Consider the following 25,679-nt stretch of genomic DNA (forward strand, 5'->3'; position numbering starts at 1 on the left):
AAAACACACCAGGCAGGGTTGGTCGGCCCCGATGGTCTTGCAGGGCAAGGGTTGTGGAAGCACTTCCTGGAAGGGCCAGACCCTGTCAGCAGACAAAGAGGGGTGTGAAAGAGGTGTCCTCAGGTATAATGTTTAGGATCTCCCATGTTCGCGGTCTTTCTTCATCTTTGACCGCTCGTGTGTTGAGTTGACCGTTTTCCTTTGCGGAAAGAAAATAATAACCTTTGTCGGCCGGCAGAAGTTCTTCTATTTCATTCTTCACCAGCAGCAGAGCCAGCGGAGGTGACGTACTGCGAGTTGAGCTGCTTTCATTGGCTGCTCAGTTTTAATGTATGTAGCAGAGAGATCCTACAATTAACTATATAGTTCAATATTTACAACATTTTATATGAAACATTAAATGTGTTGAAATTATGTCTTTGTGTAAAACATATTTCAACCTACCAGGGCATGAAAAAATGGCCGAAATAGTCAATGGTTTTAGATTCTAACATGTGAGAACTTTTGCTTTTCTGGGTCTTAAATTATATAAAATTTAATATTTTGTGGTTTGGGACCTTTGTATAATAATAGGCACATGGGCCCATATTGACGGATGATTTTGAGGTGAACAATACGCAGTCAGCATCTCCTCTCTTGTTTACTGATTCTGCTTCTGGTTTCATAATCCTAATCTCTCATTTTCATAATCATCAATTTGTATCTCTTTTCTTTCTCAACATGGCGACTGTCTGCAGCTTGTTTCCGCCCTGTTTTTCTTTCCAGTTTCACTCTCGTCTCGGTGCATTTCCTCTCTACTGTATCTATCCATCGCCCACCCTTCTGTATCTCTCTCTCTCTCTCTGTTTTTCACACCATAAAACCCTCCCGTGTCACATCTCCACCTCTTGTCTCAGTGCTGTTGTTTGTGCTGAGGGCTACAGAGGCAGAGGCGGGCAGGGGAAGCGGGGAGGCCGGCAGATGAATCAGCTGGCTGGAGGGCAGATAAACATGGTTGTAGTCCGAGAAGAGGGAGAGAGGCGTTCGTACGGCTCGCGGCGATCACAGAGACAGAGCAAGAAACAGAAAGAGAGAAGCACTGCTGCTTTTTAATGTGGCAATGGTTTTATTTTTAGTTCTACACTATCACTGCTGAACTTCCAAAGAAATCACTTTGGAGTTACGTCTGAAGGTTTTTTATCGTTATGTGTTGCTCCAGCGGAGGTGCTGCTGCTGCTTCACCTGTCAGCTCGGGAGCTCAGATGAGAACAAATCAGTGCTTAGCTGTTTGGCTAAACTGAAAGTTTTGAAAATAAATTCATTATTCACATTTTTAATCGGTAGAAACAGCCCAAAGAGTCAAACAATTACAAAGAAATACATTGAGACTTGAGATCTGCTGCATCTATCTACAGTTTTAGAGTCAGTCTCTGTGCAGTAATACAGCAGGATAATGTTTTTTTTAAACAATAAGGCCAGGACTATTCAATGTTTTTGTTCTTATAAAAAAAAACATGTCTCCTAATACTTTATGGCTTCCTGTCTGTGGCCTTCAGCCTCAAATCCGTTGGTTAAAATGTTTAAAACAGGTCACAAATATAGAGTTTAATTTTAAAAATGAGTAAATGTGCATTTGCTGGGAACTATTTTCAGCAGTGGAATAATACACATTCACCACCAGGTCCAATCCCAATGTTGCCCCTAAAGCCTAAACCCTGAATCCTCACAGACTATTGACGTCACCTGGTAAGTGCTTTGGCACAAGGCTGCAAGGTCTTGAAATGGTGTAAATAGGAATGGGACAGCACTTTGCGACATGACACTTTACCTTGATGATTCTTTGACGAGTGTGAGCATTGGGATTTGGTCACTACTCCCTTCTGCTCTCCAATAATCTCAATTCCATGTAGTTGCCTGACCTTCCCAGCCCACTCACACACCTGCTTCCCATTTCCCCCTAATCAGCCCAGCAGTACATATACCCGTTAATTTCCACTAGTACTCTGCCTGTGTAATCTGAGCACTGTGATCTGTAATTTGTTACTTGCCTGTATTTGAACCCCTGAATGATCTTTTTGAACTTTTATTTCCCATCTGGCCCTTTTGGAAGGCCTTCCTGGTTTTGACCGTTGCCTGCCTTGTTACTAAGCTTTTGGACATTATCTGGTCTGGATTTGTCTGCATTTGGGTCCTCCCCCTGCAGCCTTGTAGAGAATCTCACTGCCAAGGACTGATTGACAATAGTTTGTATTGATCATTTTCCACCTACCTGTCAGGCTTATTATTCAGTATATCCTGATGTTCAAGATTCTTGAACATCTTGCAAGAGTCTTGGAGATGCCAAGCTACCATTGTTCCAGTCCTGACTTGCTTTAAATTTCATCATTTAGCCAGTGTCAAGTTTGGTTAGTTGTTTCTGAACACTTTTTTTAGTGTGTGTTTGCTTCTGTAAAAATCACATTTTTAAGAGTTCTCTGCACTTGGGTCCACATGTAAAATTCCTATTTATTTTTTATGTGAATCAATATAACATAGTGATACAACTCATCTAGTTTCAACAACAGTGCATATATTGACTTAAAGTTGTTTAGTCTTCAAAATGTCATATAAGGAGTGAGCTGAGACTAGAATTGCTTATTTTGTCTAACAGTCCAATTTCCCAGACTATCTTCAATTTATTGTTAGAAAAGCAAGAAATCTTAAAGATTGAGGGGCTGTAATCAGCAAATTGTTTGTGTTTTTACTTAAAACATGACACAAATTTCGGATGCTAACATCTGCGATTCAGTACTATTTGACCAAGCTTAAAAGCGAATGATCCAAGGAGACAAAATATACACCATAAAGAGCAGGTTGAGCCCTAAAATGGCAGAGCTCAAGAGAGCAGGATCACAGATGGGACTATTATAATGTGAGAGGATTTATCTGACCAATGAACAAGTAAGAAGTAAGAGAAGTAAGAAGAAGTAAGTTGGAGCACCGTTAGACTTGCAGCAAATTGGGTCATCCATTCATCCACTGAAATCCCTTTAATTACCTTAATTACACTGATGGGTTTCCTTTAACCTTGGCAGGAGGCGAGGCTGTTTTGGGTGGGGATTAAATTTGTTTAATTGAGCCAGAAAAGATCAATCAGCCCTCGGAAATGCGCACTGAACCAAGTCGCAGAAACACAAATAGAGGAGTTACACAAGACTTACTCACAGATGTGCTCCGGTACTGGTTCAGAGGGGGTTGCCGTTACAGCAGCACGATCCGCATAAATGAGCCGTAACTCAGCGCTCATGAGTCTGACTCGCTTCAAATTCTGCACAATTTATCCAAAATATTCTCGGATAAGATTGACTCGCCATCAGCCAATCAGCTAGATTGTCTGCCAAAACGTACTTTTGAGTACTGAAGTTTAGAGAGTGCTTTCTATTTTGACATTTTCCCTCCTCCCTCCTCCGTCACCTCCTCATCAGAACGTGAATCTGCTCAAGTCTTGCACTCGTTGAAAAGAAGTAACTGCTCCTAAGTGCTCCTGAATAAGATTGCGGTAATGAAAGACTGCTTATACATTGTATCCAGTTCATGACAGTTTTAGAAGGACCGGGCTTTGACAGCTAGCTTGAAACAAACCGCACACACACTGTTACTCTGCATTCACATCACACACTGTAGCTGTGTGGAGGACTCAGTGTGGTTGATGTAACATCACATCCACACCGGCCTGTGTACATGCATGTGTGGTGTTATTAGTATTCCTTGCCTGTTTCACCACCTTGAAAGGTGGGTCCACAGATATGACAGCTGCCACACATCAACACACCGAGATCTGTGTGTGTGTGCGCGCACGGATGTACAAGTGTCTGACACGCAAACGTGTTTATGTGCTCCTGCTGAGGCGAGAAGTCGGTCAATAACGTCACACTTCAACATGACGAACGGTAAAGGCCAAGGTGTGTTACACGTCCACCAGGGCTGTGCGTACTCATTAATTACAGTGTGTGTTGGTGTGTGTCCCCCTTCACACTCCCTCTGCGAAAAACAGCATGTTAGCTGCCACTAGCTGCCCCTGGGGAGCCCAAAAAGGCCCAGGTTCAGGGGCGGATCCAAAAGGGGTGCCAGTTCGCTGTCAAATGCCAAATTCAGCACATTCATTTAGAATGTAGATTCATTTATTATGGCTTAAGCTCACTAAAAAACATAATGTATTTCCAATGTATATGGAAAAATATCTGAATAATTTAACAATTTATTGATTTCCAATGATAACTTTAGATATTTCCATTCAATTCTTTACTAATGTACAATAATGTAATGTTTTTGAGCTCTAATATATTAATTTGTTGGCTTTTACAAGCAATTATTGATATATGTGATTGCTTTTAATTAAATCAGCATATATTTCTGCCATCCCTTAAAAGTCTCAAAATTTGAGAATAAGTAAAAAATCAACTAAGGTGCATCCTTTATTTTAGCTAATGTTGTTGTCCTGTATTGTAGAAGGGCTCTAAATCTAAATCTAGACCCTCTCCAGTCAAAAATCTGTTTTTAATCTTGTTCTAACAGTTGGAGTAGATGCGTTTTTAAGAATTTTTAAGAATACAATGAATGTCACGATATTATTGGTTGAAATTGGTTAAAAAAAATAATTATGGAATATATGTATAAAATAGCTTATAATAAAAAAATGTATATGTATATTAAATGTATAAACTGAAAATGAAACTACCTTCTTAGGTAACAAAAACACAGAATATTATATGAATATTATAGTAGTTCCTCCTCAGTGTTACACACTGAACCATTAAGGAGTTCAGGTGGTTGAACGTGGCACGTTCACACAACACCTTTAAAGTATGATTTCATTTTCTTCAGATGCAGAAACTTTCTATATCAGCCGTATAAGAACATAGCCTGTCCTTTTCTTCCACAATCTAAAGCTAACAGCAGGGAGACTTTTAACAGGAAGTACCCACTGATTTAATGAACAACGTTAACAATCTACTTTTCCCTCCGTTGGCTGGGAGAAAAGCAGCAGGCCCTGTTAGGAAATGAGGAAACCTGCTGTTCCTGAGCAGCCCTTTGACAGAGTTGATTTTCTCTGTTTTGGAGAAATAAATGAGTCTGTTCGGGAACACCTAATAGATGTTTTCTTCTTACTTTTCACTTTTAAATAAATTTTGCCTTCCAGCCGCAGTTCAGCTACTGCGGCAGCATTTTTCACAAAATAGCGACCGGCTGAAATGTCACGGAGCACCTCGGCTGATGAATCCTGATTGTATCCAATGACCCAGCTGACAGGACGGCCGTTAGGTCATAGTGACATCACCCTTCATCTGCATCACCATGGTGACACATCGTTTCTTCATCCAATCTGAGCAGGCCGGCAGCTCAGTAGCAGGAGAGACTTTTGGTGGGTTTTTCTTGAAAATAGAAAGCTTTGACCCAAAAGTAACTTGTGAATTTTGTCCCTCTGCTCATACAGAAATGTTATCTGACACCGAATCACTCAGGGTTCGTTTGATTTTGGTGGCAGAGCTGCCCTCTAGCACAGAATCGCTTAACATGTAACATTTAATTTCAAAGTGGTGTTTCTCAGTAACTCGTTGGTTAATTTCTCAACCTCAAAGCCAGATGGTTCCTCCACTCAAATCCACGTTCTTTTCACAGGTAACTTTTAAAAGTGCTGCAACTGTGAAAAGTTACTAGTTTGTAGTTTTGTTGTCCTGAAATCCCTAAATGGCCAGCGGCTTAAACAACTGGTTGTGAATTAATATTAATTCAACTATTTAAACACTGGGCAATGCATTTCACTGATATTTTGGATTTGTGTAGTTTTAATTTTTCATAATATTATTTATGGTACTTTCCACAACTGCCATGTGGCAACAATTGACCAACTACCCCACTTTTTTTTCTTTTAATAATGTTGTAATCATTTATGCAATAGAGGGATCATTTATTCTTCTTAACTTGACTGTGGAGCCCTCCAAGTACAGAAATAACGCCAGACGGGTACCGACAGTGTAACAGAGGGCCAGTGACCAAGCAGTAGTCATAGTATATTTGCTGTTTTCAAATAAGCATTTATCTCAGTTTTGGTTGTAGAACTAAACCTGGAATGCTGTCAGCCTCACCACTGCCTCTGTAACTATTTTTAATTTGATTGGTGCACTCTTTGTTGCTTTTAGCCAATCCATCCCAGATCCAATGGGTTAGATTCAGGGTGGAGGTACAGACATACGTTGCTCTCTGCAGAGTCTTTTTGATACTTCTCATAGGAGTCGTTTCCAAATCTTACACAATGTTTGGTGGCTCACAGTGGAAAATATAGAGGCTGTTCATTGCAATCAATATCTGAATAGTGTATTTTGATGCACACTTTGAAATTACAAATTACAAAAGGCTGATGGAAAGAGGAACATTAAAAAAAAAACATCCTTTGCGCAAAAAAGACACTCACTTGCTCACACTTAAGGTTGTTTTTGCCTTTCTCAAAAAGGAGTAAATGCACTCGATGGGAGATGGAAACACCTATTTTTAAGTTCTGATGTAGCAAATGTGTAATTCACATGACCGATATACTGTGTCTTTACTGAGAGAAGAAGAGGAAGCCGCTGCGTCGTCTCTGGATATGAAAGAATAATCACAACTGGCCCAAAAGCTGCCAGTATTGCCAACTTCTGACAAACAACACTGGAGACCAGTTTTAAACCAGCTGATTCGCATTTTCTTTGTTGCGACATTTCAAAAGTTCACTCGGTTGGATGGAAACTAATGAAGATGTATTGATGATAAAAGAACACTTGTAGCATGTTGGTACGTGTCTGAAAATACATTTTTCTGTCTCGTCAGAGCGACTTTTCTCAGCCCCGCCACCTCCGTCCTTGTGTTCGAACATCACTAACACCCCACACACCCACATTATTCACTGTTGACCTCCTCGATCACACACACACACACACACACTGTGGACGGTCACATGGGCAGCTCTTTATGTTGCTGTCAGTGAATATGAGTTAAGAGTTTTACCTCCAATAAACACAGTGACATTGGTGCTCAGAGACATCAAACACACACACACACACACACACACACACACACACACACAAAGGATATACGACACACACACACACACACACACACACACACACAAAGCGATATATGTATGCCCCCAGTTACACACACACACACACACACACACACACACACACACACACACACACACACACACACACTGAAGTGACGGGGCTGACCGCAGAAGTGGTAGCTGAATGACCAAATGTCTTACTGGTGGAGCCTGATAAACGCCTGAGAGCCAGACAACACTCTCCTACAACCTCGTACACTTCCTTCACTGTGTGTGTGGTGTGTGGTGTGTGTGTGGTTGTGTGTGTGTGAACGGATTTTGGCGAAAACACATAATCAGACTGGCTATGATTTACATGCACTCCTGTAATCACTTTATGCTTTTTTTTTCGTGTTCCTGCTTTACATTTATTGCTCAGTGTAAACGACTGCAATCCTGGTTCCACCTGATAAACCCAAATCCGTTTAGAGAGACCAGTAATGATTTAGCTGGGTTTCTTCCTTGGTGCAGTAGACCCAGTCCATACTATAATTCCCTTTTACTTTAAGCCCAGGTGAAATTAAAATGACTTTTTTAAACTCTTAAAAATATTTAAATGATTATCCCTAAAAGGCAATAAATACACAAACAAAATGAGGAAAACTAACACGGCGCCCAGTGCCTCTCTGCTTAAAAAAGCCTTCATGGCTCCAAAGAAAAAAACAAATACCTGGGCAAAAAAAAAAAAGGGATGTAACGTGTTACTATCGTGCCCCGATTGCACCTCAAATGGGTTTAACGATTTGAAAGTTCAAAACATATTAGCATATTAGCAAGTTATGAGACTGAAGACTGATCTGCATGCTTTAATTGTTTGTATTTATGAACGGACGGCTTAACCATCATCATCATCACCATCACTGCCTGCGTCCTTCCTCCTGTCTCCTCACCTCCCTCATCCTCCCCTCCAGCTCCCTGCAGAGTGAAACCAGCACTCTCGTCTCTGTCATTGATTTTTCTGTCAGCAGTCAGACCCCCCAAAGATCCACAAAGACCAACAGCTAAACCTCCACACTGCTGAAGCCTCCACCTGTCTGACTCCCAGTGCGCTGTGTGTGTGTGTGTGTGTGTGTGTGTGTGATCGCTTAATAACCCACCAGAATAAAGGCGAACATGTTGTCCTGAAGCTCACTACAGTCCACACACTAAAGCGCTGTGATTTATTTTTCCTTCCTGAATTAATTTTACTGTTGGATTTTCAAATAAAGACACAGTTCTGAGTCTGTATGTTTATATTTCCTCTGTTTCCTGCAGCTCGCCCCTCGCTGAGTGTTTACATCCCGTCCTTCACCTCCATCTGCCTCGTCCACCGCTGCCTCACTTCTCCTTCATTTAATCGTCTACCCATTATATGCTTTAGTCATTGACAGAATGTTATTGCTCTTTATCTGTCATTATCATCAGGTTGGTGGAGAGTAATTGTGATTTTTAACACCCTGACAACAAACTGCTGACTTCTTGAGGTTCGTTTGAATTTCTCTCTGCATTTTAAAAATATATTTGCCTTCTAAACAGATAAAAATATAAAATAATGATCTTATTTTTTGACCTGTGGCCTCTTTTAAATAAAAACGTCTCATTCTAAGGCGGTCATTCTCAAAGAGAGACTCATGATTTAAATTAAAAGTGTTTCTCCAACTGTCTGCGAGTGACTACAAATCTTATTTGGGAGTACCATGTATGTATTGTTTTAAAAATTAAATTAGTTAGTTAGTAATGACATTCAAACATTATTAATACAATTGGTTGTTTGGCGGTGTTGTCGGACTCCAGCAATGTAGCTGACCGTTTGCAACCGTTTTACGACACTGCTACGCTGCCATTTTACGATTCACGTCAAAAACGATCAGCGCGTTCATTGACTAACTGTAAAGATCATCGATCGGTGGCTTAAGACAGGGTCAATTAATAGAAAATCTAATTAAATGTCTGACACAACAAGTCAAGGCAAGGGAGTTAGGGTGGTGGTCCAACAGCAACAAGCAGCTAGCATTGAGAATAAAATGGAAATACCACAGCGAATACACAATTTCTTTTTTGAGTGTTGTAATATACTGTTGAAGTAGGCCCATATTGTTTTGGAGAACACTTGGGAGTTAGGTGGTCAGTAATTTTTTTTATTTGGCTAAGTGGTCCCTGATCTAAGAAAGTTTGAGAAACACTGTTCTAAGGTAACAAAAACACAACAATGCCTATATTCAGGCGATTATACACTAATGAAAACATACCTATGAATATTATATTCCATTTGTCCATAGATCCTCCTCAATGTTACACACTGGACCATTAAATTACATTTCAGCAATGGTTTAAAAATGTTTTTATCATGTATGTGTTCTTATAAAATATAAAAAATTCTTTAATCTTTAATGTGTTGCATCCACCAGTGGGTTCATTGTTACAAAGGCATGTTTTACAGCTCGGCTTTGTTCAAATTTTAATGACTTTATTTTTTATTCTATTTCAGAGTTTCCAAACATGTCAGATTGAATTATGGGAAGATGTGTATAAAGTTATGGACAGCGCGTCTAGAACCCTCAATTTTAGGTAACTGTCTCTTCTTTTCTCTCAATAAACGAGATGCTGGCACAAAATGATACAGAATATTTCCAGTATGTGACACTAGCTAAATAACTTCTGAAGCCACTTTAGGAAGAATTTAAGAGAAAAATCAGGGTTCAAAAGTCTTTTGTCATGTTAAGTAATGTGTTCTGACATGTTTCTTTCTATCCTTGTCTTCAGAGTTTTGTAAAGCTTTTGTGAAGCCGAAGACAAATCTTCATTCTCCTAGGCAATAAAGTATTCATGTGGTATTTGTATCCTAAACACATTTGTTAAATAAATCACAACGTGGTGTATAGAGTTTCTGCAGACTGGGAGCAGTAATGTCCATTTATCAGCCGGGCCGAGCTGGAGTTCAGAGCGCTCACTGACGACAGTTTCAGAAATGACTCACAAGTTCAAAATGGTCCTGTTGTTTTCACTAAATTTAGTCTCCTAAAAAAAGAAATGTAAATCCTCTTTGTTCATCATCAGGTCACTGTGGCTCTAACCGGGCAGGACATTTCTTCTAAGAGCACGAACATTCTCTCATGAGCTGGTTTTGTAGGTGGCCCTTGGGAGGTTTTACGGTCTTATTAAACGTCAGCTTTTGTTACTTCTTCTGTGATTCGTCCTTATATCTTTCCTGCTGTTTGAAGGTCTCAACAGGTCTTTAGAACTTATGTGACAGTGAAATGTGCCTTGGTGACAGCCTCGACCTGGAGATGCAGTCAACAGAATACACCTTTATTTTTCACCTTTAGCACTTATTAAAGTAGTGAGTCAGAAGTCCACAGAAGCAGTGCGGTTGTACAACGATAAATAAAACAAATGAACCTTCAGTAGGTTCATCCTAGCCTCACCGTAATGTGTATATATATACACAATAAAATGAGATGTTAGATTATGAGCAACTCTGCCACAGCTCGCTTGCCTTTCCTTTATATTGATTAATACATTTTTACTTAAGTGTGGTGAGATCTGTAATTAGGGGCCAAAGCAATGCTATTGTATACATTTTCCAATAAAAAACATTCATCTTATTTTTACCTTTGGAAAAAACAATGTGGCCCTTTTGAAAGTGCCTTCCTGACCCCACAGAGGCATCAGTGCCACTGGTAAATATTGACTGAATTTCAATGGGATGATGTAGCCCAGCTAACGTCTACAAAAACATGGTAGTAGCCCAGATGCAAAATAATATTGGCATGTTATCGGTTTATGGGTTGATAAAGGCTTTAATTATGCACACAAACAAACTGCCATAGCGACGATCATAATGCTAGAACAGTTAAAGACGGTTCTACAATATAAGAGTTATGAGCTTATATCATCCACCATCAACATTAAAGGCATGCTGGGATACTGGTCCAGTAAAGGTAGGTCGTACCAGAGTACTTCTGGGCATTTGGACCTTTCTTAGCTACATGTGGACTTGGGCCAAGTACAGATAACAACAGAGGTCTCAACAGCCCCTAAGCAGTCCATCCTAGAGAGCTTTTTCTTTCTTTTTTACCATTACTTCCTTCTTTGCAATGATTCTTTCTGGTCTGTATTTTCTCCTCCAGGTTTCCTTCCCATACTTCACAGAACTTCCCCGTTACCGGTCGCCGAAATGACCTTCGCTGGCCTAGAAGGGACAGAAGTTCATGGCTGAATATGAGACAACTCAATGAATAAAATACGAATGGGGAGAAATGAGAAATCTCTCCTCCTAATTATCATTTTTTTTGTTTCATGGTCATTTTATGATCTTTTATGGTTATTTTTTGCCCCTGGGGCCTCCATTACTTTCTGACCCTCCAGCAGTCGTGTTAGCTCAGCAGACTGCTTGCCTTCTGTTTCTGGCCAACTTGGAGATTCTGTTCCAGATGAGTTAAAATAATTCACGACTGAATTTGGTGTCTTAGCTTGATGAAGCCACTGAAGAGCACAATAACATACTGGATGTAAAACCAACATACAAGGGACGGTGATGGATTTATGGGTCTCCACATTATAGAGCAGATGATTTGAAAAAAATTCACATCTCTCTCCACACACACACACCCACACACAGGGGCACAGAACTGCCTCTGCCAACATGCTGATGTGCGTTTCATATTTCATGCATCACCAACTTTCTGTGCCGAGGACAAATCCCACCAACTTCATCCAAACATTTTTATTTTGTTGACCACACAAGTTCGCTGCAAAAAAGGCTTTTCAAATTTTGTCTGGTTGAGTAGTAAAAGTGGGGAAAGTTCATTCAGGCGCCTTAAAAGCCCTGTTTATTACATTTTGTCATGAACAATGTTGGGTGACAATACTGAAATTGGTGAACTGGCAAGGAAATGGCAAAAGAGTCTAAATGAACTCTAGAAACAGACATTAGCCACCTGTTATCATGTGACCAAAGATCAGTTCTTAATAGGGTCAATATGCTTCCATTAAAGTGCTAATTGGATGGTCAGACAGCTTCTGAACCCTTCTCCTCCCACTCTCTTATCTTATCTCTCTTAAGATGCCTTTAGACATGGTCACATACACTGGAAGAGGTGTTGTTTTTGATTTTTTTCCCCTGTCCATCTATAGTTTGGGTACAAATTGTTGGTTATTGCAACTAACTGAAAACATTTGTTATCTTGACAACCTGGAAATGTGAAAAAGCTGTGAAGTGTTTGGATGGTGGCTGCAGAACTCGTGAAAAACCCAGTCTTTTCAGGCCAGTGTGCATCACATGACGGACGCCATTGATGTGATTATACGGTTTGGTCACTATGTCAAATTAGCATCAAAGTCAGGCGCTCCTTCTGCGGGCTTGGTTATGGGCTACTGCAGAAACATGTCACATTGGTTTAACAATAAGTGTTATTCTATATACTACAAAGTGTTGCTGCACTGTTGACTTCTGACTTTTTCCCTATCTCCATGCACCTTGGAGATGAAGGTGTGTTTGAAACTCTGCTTCTTGATCATATTTTGTAGCATTATTCTGTATCTGCAAAGTCACTAAAGTTAGCAAACAAATGTAGCAGAGGAAAAAAAGGGCAATATTTGACTGAACTGTAGCTGAGCAGAAGTATAAAGTAGCGGAAAATGAAAATATCCAAGTATAAGTCCCTCAAAATTGTACAGTACTTGTCCTGAGAAAGCATCAGATAATAAGTGCACTTGAGGATTATTTTTATTATTATTTGTTGGGAGCCATAAAACTTCAGGGGAAATGTGGAAGATTAACTGAAGTCTGTGGATTATACTCAGCAATTTTAAGTTGAAAGTGGAGGTCAAAGGTCAGATAGAGCACCGTGCTCCACATGCAGATGCAGATGGGCTGACGCGCTCAAGGACAACTCAGCAGGTGGATGCTTGATTGCGTCGCCTCAGCTACCTCCTCTCCCCCGTAGTTACTGTCCCATCCTGTTGCCTCCCACATGCAGCCATACTGTACTCGGTGACGGCCGCTGTGTTAATTAGAGTGTCCTACTTTCAGCTGCTCGTGAACTCCTGCTGCACTGTAGCGTGCAGGAAGAGTTTCCCAAAAAACATACAAACAGCCAGAGGTTCGGTTATTAATGATTAAATGCAATTAAACTCGGTGGCCTTTGTAGTGGCTGCATATTTACATGAAACGGGACAAAAACTCTTAACAGCAATTATTTTAAACTATTTCAGATTAAGTCAGTTAATAATGCATAAACGCGCTGTGCCCTTTTGCTACAAAACTACTTCAGAATACAGAAACAGAGTGTGATAAATTGCCCCGAGGTGAGTTCAGTATGCGAGGTCGTGTTCGGCAGCGGGTGTATCAGGATGATGACGGCTCTGCTCCGGTGGGACGGGACATCCTGACACAGCAAACTGGACCTTATCGAACACAAATCAGAGTGGCAGAGGATGCAGTGACAGCTTTCTGCCTGTCCCTTTGCTCTGGATAAAAGATTTCTGGCATACGATGAAAGACTCCACACTGAGATAACGGGTGAAAAAGATGGCTGCACTGGAACAAATAGCACACAGCATTTTTGTTGTGTGTGGAGCAGAAGGCTGTGATAAAACCTTCGTCTTTGTATCACTTCGTTCCTCCGTCTCTCACTCTTTGCCACTTCTTGTTGACAAAGCACACCAGGCCCTTCACACTGTTTTTTGTTGCATCTGTTGAAAGGGAGACGACTGGTTAAAAGGCCCGTTTATTTATCAGCTGCGAGTCAGATACGCCGCCACAAATCTGCCAGCGGCTCATGTAAACAGGCACAATGACAAGGCTTTGGAGAGCGGGTAAACCGCAGGCTTTTAAAGCTTCCACGTCACTGTTTGAATACTGAAACACCTCGCGCTCCCCGGGGAGCATGGTAACTTTCTGCTCCAAATCGATAGAAAATACAAAACTCACTGTTTCATCCAACAATCCTTTAGGCATCTATTGTGCTTTAATACTGCAGACAGTTCTCCAAACTGTTTCTGTTGTAGGATGTTGGGAAGTGTGACTGTGTGTGCAAAGCAGGATTTGATATGTAATTGATTTTGTTAATTTCCTTACAGTGGCGGTGTCCAACAACAGCATGAACGCTGACGTAGCAGAAAAATAATAGTTTATTAAAGGAACAACGTGCAGCATTTGTGGAAGTGTGAACCTGTGTATAATTAACATAGAAAATCTAAACATGGTGCAGATGATTGAAGACTCTTTGCAAAAGCATTGTCCTCTGTTTTTTTATGTTATCATACAAGGCCAAAAGTATGTGGACACCTGAACAGCCACCATGTTCGTTCATGTGCTGCTATAACAGCCTCCACTCGGCTGCTTTCAGTCTTTGCACCAGATTGTTGCCGCAGGGATTTGCTCCCATTTGGCCAAAACGGCACCAGTGAGGTCCAACACTGATGCTGGGTGATCAGGTCTGGCTCACAGTCGGTGTTTCAGTTAATTCCAAGCGTGTTGGAAGGGATTGAGCAGAGGGATCTGTGCAGGCCGGTCAGGTTCTTCCACTCCAAACTGGCAAAACCATTTGTATGTGGAGCTTTGTACACTCCGGTGGGACAAAAGCAAACTGTGGACACAATGTTGGTAGAACAATGTGTAAAATATCACTATTGTATGCTGTAGCATTAATACTGTCCTTCATTAGAACTAAGCAGCGCAGAGCAAACCATGAGAAACAGCCCAATACTTTCTGGCCACACAAAGGATCTTCGAACTGCTCCTGTTGCAGAGTTATTATAGTTTTGGCTTTTTCATAATTTTTTTAATTTAGTTTATGATTGTTTGCAATTCAGTTTAGTTTTTAGTTTTTCAGTGTTTTAGTTTTTTATCACTATAATATGGGGGTGATTGTCAGGAGCAAGATTGAAGACAGAATAGGTACTACAATACAAACACATTGACTTACTCTAAGTCAGAATAAACACATTCATACTGCCTCCACATGTTGTGTTGACCGAAAAGACTAAAACTAAAGACATATCCTGTATATTGTTATTTTATTTTAGTTAGACTTACTTTTTTTTCTCAGTTAACTAAAATATTTTTTCACTTGTTTTAGTTTTTAGTTTTAGTGAACTATTATAACCTTTAATAAGCTATTAATGGAAAACTCAAAAAACTTCTTCACAAACACAAAGTTATTTATTAATTCCAGTTGGTTCCACTTTGTCAATTATTTGACTGGTGTTACACTACCAATGAATCTTAGCTCTTTCTGCACAGATGTTTTGCCCTCTAAAGGTTAACTTTGGTATTTTATAACCTGGACCATATTTTTGCCATGTTTTTGCGTCAGAGTGAGTAATGGGATAACGATTTTTAGATTTGGTCCAGTATTGAGTGAGAGTGTTGAAGCCTGCAGCTGCAAAACAGGCCATAACGTAATCCTTAAGGGCAACTCCGCCAAAAAACGTCCGTTAAAAGTGCTTGTTTTTGGTATTAACAACATGACCGTAAAGAGAAATGATATGTTTTCTGGACCAATCACACAGAGACACATCCCTAGAAATGTGTTGAAAACCCTTGTTTTCCTGCAGTATGGCAAGACTACTGTTTTCTAGCATGAAAGTTGAAATATTTTCAACTTTTCAGTGCAAGTTGCAAGACGAAGGACACTAGCATACGGAGCAGGGGTGTAATGGGGGGAAACCCAAGTAAACTCAGTTATCACCTCTTTAAAATTAAGCCTGAGTTTACTCATCCAGAGCGCGACGTCTGTTTGAATCGATTAATCATATTTGACTGCCCGGTTGTGCAAGCAACATGTTTTTTTCAAGACAGTGTTGTCTTCCTGCAAAATGTCCCAAGATTTCAAAATGAAACTTCTTCTCGATTGAGACTTGGTTAGACACACAGCGGATCAAGCAAAAGGAACGGAAAAGGTTTCTGTTGGGTTGAGTTGTCAGACACTAACCCTAACCCTGAACCCATCAATCACATTACTCATTTTGGCACACATACACAGGAAAATTAGGTCCAGGTTGAAAACCAAAGTTCTCTTCCAACATCTTAAAGGGCATACAACTCTCCCTTTCCTGGTTGGCTTTTAATATGAATTACCCAAAGGAAGTTGGACTTTATTGACAGTAGCTTCACGGTGAATAAAAGCACAGCAAAACTGAAGCAACTGGAATAAGCTGGGGGATAGCAAGTGAAAACAGAACCAACCAGACATGTATATTGCACTGAATTTACTATGTGGGCAACTATAGGCTGCTAGCAGTTCCACACCCAATGTTTCATTGATTTTAAAAAAAAGCAACAAACAGAACCTTTAACTCCTTGAGAGTCATGTTTACTGCGCCGGTTTCAGACCTGGCGCAGTACAAACAGAGGCAGAGCTGATGGGTTAAAAGTCGGCCTGTCGATCCCCGCACGGCTCCGTGAACAAAGAGACACACACAGTCACAACAGCTACCTGTCGGAGAGCAGCTGTCACGCCTGCAGGGCATTGTTTGTTGACGCTATGATATGCTGAGAGCTGAACACGGCCCCTAACAGTCTGGCTGGGCTGAGGAGAGGATGTGAAGTGAATGAGGAAACATGTTAGCATCAGTTTACCAGGAGCCACACCGCCTTTCTCACAACACCTGGAAATAAGTTTATCATGTGAGCTTTTTGTCCTACAAGTGCTCCTGGGGGATGTAGGATCGCAGCTTACTCTAGGTTTAATCTTATGTAATCTACAGGTAAGAGCAGGCAGCTGGGAGGTTTTTTGTTTGCCTTTACACATAAATAAACAAACAATATAAATAAACATATGGGTGAAATAAATTAAAGGATTGGTTCACCCAAACTGGGGCATCAAAGCATCAAATTAATGTATTTTTAGACAATTAGGTAGTATTGGTGAATATCGGCCCATTTCACGCACTGTCTGTCGCTCAGATTTCTGTCATCATAAACTGATTAGTTAAAAGTTAACTGCTTCGAGCAACTGCTAGCATATCTTGTGTTGACTGAAAATGCCTACGACCAGACAGACACACTACCGTTCTTGGAATCACCTGTTATATTGATGTTATATTGATGTTTTCTGCTTCTTTCCTTCAATAACACTTATTACCAGAGATAAAATGTGTTATTTACATTTGAAATAGTTTTGGCCCCAAAAGAAGAATATTACCATGATTCAAACTTCCATTTAGTCAATGTTCCTACAGTGTTCCATGACCTCCATAAAAGTGTAATTCAATGTTTAATACTACAAGAAACTTATTTTAAAGCAGAAATGTATTTTTATATTTATTGTATTTGAAGGGAGTTCAAATTGATATGTAACAACTAGAAAATAAAATCTTGCGGGCCACATTATATTGTATTTTTGAGATCATGTCGCAATTTGGATGGAGGGCAGGAAATGGAGCCTGTTTCTATTTAAATCTGCAGATTTTAATGCTAACCCTGCAGTTTCTTTCACCAACCACTGCTGATTTCTTATATTCTTATTTAACTATTGCTCAGAGGGATCTTTGTCTCTTTCTGCCCTTTCAATCATCAGTCTGATTGAACCATTGTGCAGAGTTTTGTTCTCCATGTACAAAACAAACCCTTCTTAGAAAATTGCATCTGTCTGTAAAGAAAACTTTCTTCAAAATAAAACCATGAAAGACCATTCTGAAGGATGCAGTACTCTCAGCCATCTGACTGTACTGCATTGAGACTTTGTGGCAGGCGATTCAAAACCTTTGTCAGTTTTTACTGTTCAAGGAAAAGAAATGATTCAGTGTAATTATCACTCTGGCTACAGAATACAATAGAAACAATGGAAGCGGTAATTAGAGAATGAATATATTGTGACGAGTTAATGTATCACTCTGCTGAATACCTGTTTCTTGGTTCTAAGACGCTGCAAGTTCAGTCTCTCACTTGTAGCGTCGTCGTCCTCCGTCCTCTGTCCCTTTCAGAGTTACATTAATAGATGGACCGTGACGAGGAGACTGTGGGTGGAGGTGTCTGAGAGAGCAGTGAAGCTGAAATGCCAACAGGTGGGGAACTGTTTTTCGTTCAAAGATGAAGAGAGCTTGGGGAGAGGGAGTCTGGAGAGCCAACAGAGTGGTTCGATCAACAAAACTATCCATTTCAGAACTAGAAAGTTTCTGAACAACTTCTATTTGAACTATTTTCCATCTCAAGCAAAGGACATGTAAATGGGGAAACATTCGTAGAGAATGGATATAAAATACTTGAAGGATAAGGACTTTTAGAGTACCATTAGGATGTGGGATCCTCAATACTCGTTATTAGATCTTTAGCACAACAATTTATGTCTTCTTGGATAATCAAGTATCACAAGAGGGCAAAGAAAATCAGTTCTCCACAAAGAAAAGCCAATCTCCTTTCCCACAGAGAGATGGAGGATCATGTTTCAGAGAAATTGACAAAAAAACTAAGTATCTTTGAGCACTGCGGCTTTCAAAAGACATCTAGAAAATGGGGTTGAGCTCTGATCAATAACTGCCAGACATAGATCAACAATAAACCGAGGTAAGAGGATGATTTTGGATCTCGGAGCTGATGATGCCTGAGTGCAGAAGACTTTAAGACAGAGCTGAATGAGAGGTGATATAAAAGAGTGAGCACTTCAGAGCTATAGAGCCATGAGAGGCTTGTTTGGGCTTAAAAATAAGGAACTGGACTGGAGGCTAAAAGCAGGAAGTCGAGCTAATGCATCAATCTACCAACTGTTCTTTGATCTTACGGGCATATCATGCAAAAAATGAAGAGCCTGAGCTCTTAATGTTGAATCAAATAAATTGGTGCTAGGTCACATGTTGTTTATCTACTTGGTCCGTTTGCAAAAGTGAACCAATCAGAGCTCAAGGACAGTAGCTGAAGAGACTTTTCAGACTAGTGGATGCAGCTGGTTATCAAAACCGCACAACCAGCACGCTTATACATAGATATATATTTAACTCACTAAGTCAAGCAAAGACAAACAAAAAAATAGCTGTGAAGGTTTTTTTATTTTTGTTGAAATTTAGTTAACCAAATGTAGCTAAATTTGACATCTTTTGACTTTTGCTCTCGTCCCAAAAACTCTTGTTTGTTCTCAGAATGCCACAATACCAGAAATTGTGTAGTCGATGCCAATACCAGTGAAATTTCATTAATCTCAATATCCAATTCAATACTACCGTAAAAATCAAAAACAAGATAAATTCCATGTACTAAATAACAACAGTGGCCACTTTTCCAATAGATTGTTTTCTTATTATTAACTACTCAGCCAACAAACTACTAATCCGCTCACCTTGATGTGACATGATATATTTACTGCTGTTCTTTCTTGCTTTACCTGGTCAGTGCTTGTAAAAATCCACTGGATCGGCGCCGGTATCAAAACATTTTTGAACGATACCCAGTCCGATACAAAAAAGTAAAGACGTTTATGAATATTTAACTAAACCCACAATCGTTCACCAACTTTACCCAAAGTGCTTTGGTTGCCTAACCCTAACTACAGATGGGACTCAGCATGCAGTCGCCGGTTTGTGGAGTCAAAGTCCTGCACTTTAAGTGTCCTCCATTAACCCCGATCACCTCCTTGCGACTCCAGTGGGGTGCATAAATGAAGCGCTTCATTCACGCAGGTCAGGTTTATATTGTGGCCAGTGGGACATACAGCAGAGCCTGATGGGATGCAGTGTGAGCACACTAGAGGAAACCTGATGACAGCAGCAGAAAACAACAGTAGCAACCTGACTGACTCATCTCTCTCTCACAGTGTGACCAATCATCTCCTCCCTCGCGCTTATTCTTTTATTTCTCTCACCCCCCACCGTCCCGCTGCTTTCTCTTCCTCTCCCCGTCTCATCCTCTCTCTCCAACTCCATCGTGACAAATTGCATTCACATTATTACATTTCGTAATAATTACCAGGCGCTGCCATCCAGAGAAACGCACAATAACTACAACACTGAGATTTAATTCTTCTATCAACAGCATGACAGACAACATAAATGGGAAAAATGGCCCAAACAACAACACAAACATACTGAAAAAAAAAGTCTGTCTACAATCCCTCTACTATACCTGTGGAGAGATTGTGTTTTTTTGCTCTACTGCAGGAGAGAAAAGTGTCCGACAGATGAACAGATGGTCTTCAGATGAAAGATTGAGGTCGTATTTATGATGTTGACTGAGACCACTAAGTTTCTCAGCGTCTGGGGAGACAGGAGCTATTTCGAGACTCAAACAGTGTGCTGGTGACGCAGCAGATCTCACAACTCTGCATCATAATGCCACAACGTCATCACTGCATCATGTGTTTATAATACAGAGCAGTTTACTGCGCCATACAAAGACAAAATACAGAAGCCCATTTCTGCCAACAGAAAAAAAAAAAGTTAAAAATTTGAACTTAATATATCATTATTTTGATTAAGTATCTTATAATTCAGGCAACAAATCATCATCAAATGCAGTCAGGGGCAGATCAGAAAAAAAAAAAATCCACTACCTGTACCACTACTAACGTTTTTGGTCCAATTCAGGCACTATCTGGCTCCTAGTGTGATAACATTTTGATGAAGTAAATGAAAAAAACCTTTGTATCTCATTTTCTGGAGTTTAAAAGTCATAATGTTAATTAAGTAAATTATTTTTTATTGATTTAACTGTAAGTAGTTCTTTATTTGTCATCTCAATATTTAATCTATACTTTTACTTTCTTGGTATAAATGTTTTTACGTTAAAATGGTTTTTAAAGTACAGTTGACATGAAAGTCTCCATTAACGGCCCCTGTCTGCCATAAACATGTAATCACTTTGGTTGACATAAAGCTGCAACTTCACCAGCAATAGAAGAAGCCTAATGAAAAATAAGTGTTGTTTGGCAGGAGTTCCAGCTGCATCAATGCTGAATATAAAGAAACATTTCCACAGCGCTGCCTTCTTCCTCCCAGTGTGGAACAGAAACACTGAGCGCTATGAGGTTAGCATGTCGTCGTTCATACAGCAGCAAGTGTTAAAACATCAAGTTTTAATCAAAAGCACAGAGCCCGAGTGCATCTTGAGCATCTGTGTCATCGGTGTCAGCTGGCTCCTCGGTGGCTTGAGGATGTTGCCGGAGGGAGAGTAACAGAGATTCGTTGTTATTTGTTGTCAGGATCCTCATTAGCTGACCTCTCGGTGCCGGGTCCCGCCAAGGCCGACAAAACATACACACCTCTTTGTGGAGGGATGGAGGGAAGCACCGCCATGCCGCAAATAGGAGGCCAGAATCCCTTAATGAGCTGCACTGTCGCGGCGGCTTGGACACAGAAGCCAGAATTCGTTCTCCACCAGTGGACAACGTGGTCAAAAAGTCAACCAACTTCCCTCTGATTCAACTCTACAGCAGCTGATAACACTGATGTCTTCATCCTGCACTGTGACCACTCGGCTTAATAAGAGACGTAAGTTAACATAAAATAGACCTCTAAAAACAAGTTGCTTTAGTCAAATAAATTGTGTTCAAACATTTAAAATAAGTTTGTAATATACTTGATTTTTTAGTATACTTAATAAAAACTGCTCAGTCTAGGCCCTAGACTGAGCAGTTTTTTTTACCCTAGACTCTAGGGTAAAAAACAATGATCTTATTTTCAGGTGATTATACTCTAATGAAAACATACCTATGAATATTACACTCCATTGTTTATCATTAAACCTTTTTCTTGTTGTGGTATCATAGAATCAAATATTTAAATTGGATCAGATTCATTCTGGTTTCTTTAATTTAACAACAAGTCATGTGATGGTGTGTGTCGTGATGGACGCCATCACTCAGATGTCCTCCGCTTTCAGACGTAGAAAAAACAACAACAGCGGCGTACGTGTGTGTACACTCCTGAGTAACAAGATAGATGGATTATGACAAAGCAAAGAGAGTGTGGAGGGAAATGTGTGAGAGAGGGAGGGAGAGAGGCGGAGTGGGTGAGCGAGTGAGAATAACAGTGTGAGCTATGGAGCGGGCGGGCGAGGCTTAAAACAGTGCAACGCTGGGAAAGAGAGAGAGGGAGCCGGAGATGGGGAGAGAGAGACAGAGATGGATGTCTGCAGCTCTCTGCCTAGAAAAATATGAAGAAAACAACAGAGAGGAAAACAATGAGAGAGAGAGTAAGAGATGGGAACATTTTTCCAGAGGGTCTTGTTATATAGAAACTGTGTGTGTGTGTGTGTGTGTGTGTGTGTGTTTGGGCTGTGAAGCGTGCAGTCTGAAACAATCTCTCTCTCTCAGTAGGTTTCTATCCAACTTCTGAGTGAAATCCCCCAAAAATGTGAATCGCAGCGTGTTTCCATCGACTGGTGTGAATATTCTCTGGATGGATTGCATAATTAAACGAAGACGAGCACACAGCGCATCCTGTGTAACTCTATCCAAAACAGGCTTCAGCATTCAGAGCTGCTTCTTAACCGAGCTAATGTTATTTTCATGAATAGATTCTCTACACGCTGCCGTGTAGATGTCTTTATATTTCGCCATAGATTATTATTTTCTGGTGCAGCGGGGGGATAACGGGCGGTTGGAAATCGAATTACTAGAAGAAAAAGTGGAAGCAGGAATCAGCAGCATTATGGGTTATTGGAACGACACATATCCAACCCTGATCCAACCCTCACAGCAGAGCCATAGACGAGTCGACACAGCACCCCCATGTTAGCCTCACCGCACTGGCTGCCAGTGATTTTAAGATTATTTTACTCTGTGTTAGGTTTACATATTACTTTATAATGCATTGCTTTACTTTATAAGATAAGATAATAAGATGAGATGTTCCTTTATTGATCCGCCGTGGGAGAAAGTTTGATACAGCAGCACAGGAAAAAGAATAATAAAATAAAAGTATAATAAAGATATAGTAGAGAATTAAAAAACTATAATGTAAATATATACACTATATGCAGAATGCAATAAAGGAATATGGTGTGCTAAAAAGATTGGACAGTGTATAACTGCGTTATGCAGTAATTTTCTCAACTTCATTTTTTATTATATTACATTGCAATCAGGTCTTTTCTTTGTGTCAAATTTTCCTGCATTTTAGTGTTTTTATGCACACAAACATGTCACATTGCCCCCCTCCCCCACCTGACATGATACATTTTTTATCATTCTTTCTAGGAAGTCAGACTCAACTACGGGATGCAGTCGACTCTCAGTTGTTCTAAGAGCTCCTGACGCCGCTGGGAGCTGACCAACACAAACAGATTATCACAGGTGTTTGTCTCTGCATCCCCCGTGTGCACGTCTACGTCAGCATTGTGTTTGTGTGCATGTGAGTTTGGGAGAAATGGCCCCAAAAGCCAATGCGACACCATTCCATTTAATTACAACTCTCAGGACATTCTAAATCAGACCTGCAGCAAACGGTGACACTAAAAGTAGTGGCGGGTGGGTTTGAGAGAGATGGCAGGTGATTTCTAACTCTTAGCTGAACACAGATCTTCCACAAAGAGTCGGAGCAATCTCTGAGGAAGCGGCTTCAGAACTTCCTGTTTAAGGTTAGAAAAAGAAGTTTATAGGAAAGGCAAGGCAGCCTTTATAGTCAAACTCAAAAGTTTTAAGAGGCAAAGTTGTGATTTCTACACCATCCTCGACATAAAAAAAACAATCCGATGACTTTAGACGCTGTGAGAACTCATAATTTAAAAGGCAACTGTTTAAATATTTTTTGAGTGTATTTTTGAAATACATTAAAAATATTTTTTCTTCAGAAAAACATGAATCTTTACATTTTGGAAGCAAAACAATCTGCATTTCAAACATTGTTAAAAGTCATTAAAGTGAAAAACTAAATAATTTTATATTTTCAGTACCCAAATAATGAAAGGGTCGAAGGAGAGCTCTACAGCTCCTCCTGCAGAAAATACGCTCCGGATGAAATTTAAAGACCAGGGAGTTTGATAAAAATGCTTTTCCTTGTAATGTTAAAGTCACCACACCCCACCTAGACACATAAATCCAGACTGAATTGGGCTTCTGACACAGTCATCAGTCTGTGTCTGTGTGTCCTGATTGGACAAATCTTCCCTCTCCCACGCTGCCCTGTCATCCCTGGCCCAGTTCCCACAGTTCCTCTGGTGTCTCTGCTGGTTTTCAGACTCAGACCTCGCCGCTGCACAGGTGCGTGTTTACAGTTCACGCTTCACGCACTGAAAGATGATTTGATATCCTCCCAGTACGTCACTCGCACTGGGCGTCGTGTTGTGTTTCCTCGGCTCTCCGGGCCGATATCAGATTAGCCCTGTCAGACTGCTGCTTTATCAGCCGCGCTGTCCGCCAGCCAAACAAATGACAGCAGCCCTCCGTGCCCGCCGCCACCTCTCCCTTTGTGACAAACGATGCGTCAGCCCATCTCCTATCCATCTCCCATCCATCTCGTGCTGCTGCCAAGGGCTAGATTGTCACACGAATGCCCTTACAACGGGCGCCAGCCGTGAACACGGGGCATCCAGGTCGTCCCCTCAGCAGTTTTTTGGCAGCGAGGTTGTTTCTTTTAGAACAAAACGCAGCGGTGATAATTCTGTAGATTATAGACAGAGATTTAAATGTTGCACAGAGAAAGATTCCTGCTGGTATCCACCTGATGAACACCTGATGAACACAACACTGTAGGGTTTGATTTGAAGTGTTATTCTTAATCTCTTATCAGATAACCTTCACGCTACCTGTGTCTACATTTCTTACAGAAATCTCCAGAAGTCAGGACCACCACTAGAGGTCGCCAAAGCTTGGGAATGAGAACGGGCTGTGAGATGTGCAGGAGAAACTTCAGTGGCCATGAAACACAAAAGGCCCAATGTAGAGTCAGTGTTTGGTTTGTCTGTTCTCGTAGATGCAAAAGGTGACCTGCAGCCTTAGAGTGATTATACAATAATGGAAACAGACCTATGAAAATTATATTCCATTTCTGCCAATAGATCATCCTCAATGTTAAACACTGGACCTTTAATGTTCTATTTTGAAGGGACTTTTGACAATTGTTATACATTTTTTGAGTGGTCAACAATGATTCAATTTGGCACCAAACTGTAACAAATAGCATCAACCCAAAAATGTCTGCAACAACTTATGAGACATAATGGAGCATGGGAATGGCTTTCAAAATTATTATTATTTTTTCTAGTTGTTTCATATCAGTTTGAAGGGACTAACTATATTAAGAGCGATTAATGAAAGGAGTGGACAGCCACATTATATTTTAGGAAATTGTTTGGGTTTGGTGGCAAAATAATGGCAAAGGTCAAAGGTGCAGTTAATAAGAAGAGAGCAGGTCTTGGAGCTTTTGATGACATAAAAATGCGTAGAAACTGCAGTTTGCATTAATTTGATAAGACATGTTGTTAGTAATTGAAATATTTTTGGAGCGTGGCCACAGGACAGTTTGACTTTGAGACCCCTGCTCTAAACGTTCAATATCTGGCAGACGTTTAGCCAAACACAGTGTTTGTTACACATTCATGACTCGAAAAACCTGACACACAGTGCTAAGACGCACCTCAAATTAACCTTCATATTCCCAGCTTCCAGATAATGTACACCACTCCTATGTGGTGTATACAGTTGACCTTCTAGCCCCCCCTAAACACATC

The 25,679-nt window shown here is 40.5% G+C and overlaps 1 protein-coding gene across 1 annotated transcript in view; it reads right to left on the reverse strand.

The window, feature by feature from the left end:
- The window catches only part of grid1b (glutamate receptor, ionotropic, delta 1b), a 478,026-nt gene that overhangs the window by 112,228 nt on the left and 340,119 nt on the right, over positions 1 to 25,679 (reverse strand). The gene's annotated exons all lie outside the window — the stretch shown is intronic.

Source organism: Morone saxatilis, unplaced genomic scaffold, assembly GCF_004916995.1.
Source record: "Morone saxatilis isolate NCDOM2014 unplaced genomic scaffold, NCSU_SB_2.0 Contig1, whole genome shotgun sequence".
Taxonomy (NCBI): domain Eukaryota; kingdom Metazoa; phylum Chordata; class Actinopteri; family Moronidae; genus Morone; species Morone saxatilis.